Source organism: Egretta garzetta, unplaced genomic scaffold (assembly GCF_000687185.1).
Source record: "Egretta garzetta isolate BGI_Z169 unplaced genomic scaffold, ASM68718v1 scaffold19, whole genome shotgun sequence".
Lineage (NCBI taxonomy): Eukaryota > Metazoa > Chordata > Aves > Pelecaniformes > Ardeidae > Egretta > Egretta garzetta.
Genome location: NW_009260768.1, coordinates 1656527 through 1657005, shown reverse-complemented (window position 1 = coordinate 1657005; position 479 = coordinate 1656527). Strand labels below are relative to the sequence as shown.

General features: G+C 60.3%; 1 protein-coding gene across 1 annotated transcript in view; it reads left to right on the top strand.

Moving 5' to 3' along the window:
* SLC39A11 (solute carrier family 39 member 11) overlaps positions 1-479 on the top strand; it is a 115202-nt gene that overhangs the window by 110598 nt on the left and 4125 nt on the right. The window lies entirely within an intron of this gene.

The following is a 479-nucleotide window of genomic DNA, read 5'->3' as shown; positions in this document are numbered from 1 at the left end:
GACTTGATGATCTTAAAGGGCTTTTCCAACCTCCATGATTCTATGAGTCTATGAGTCTATGACCCTTCCCGAGGCTGGAGCACATCCCGGCTGAGGATGGCGGGGGGGGTGCATGGAGCTGGGGGGCAGCTGCCTCCGGACAAACCCTCCCACTGCAAATCCAGCTTTCCTGACCTCCAGCTATTCGCAGAGCTCTTTCCATTTTGGATAAGCTCCGGATGAGGCGGTGGTCCCGCCGTGGGGTTGCTGGGTGGGAGAGGCCTGGGCAGGGGCGCGGCGGGCGGGCGCAGGGTGCTCTGAAGGTGGGTGCTGGAGTTGGGATCGGGTCTAAATAGTGAAGGGGAGAGGGTGAGCGAGGAGAAACCTCGCCTCATTCTCTGCCCTTGAGCATCCCTTCAAACCTTTCCCGTCTGTCCTTCGGGGCCGTGTTTTCTGCCCCTGGGGACACGGGGCTTCACTTGCAGCAGTTCAGGCTCACC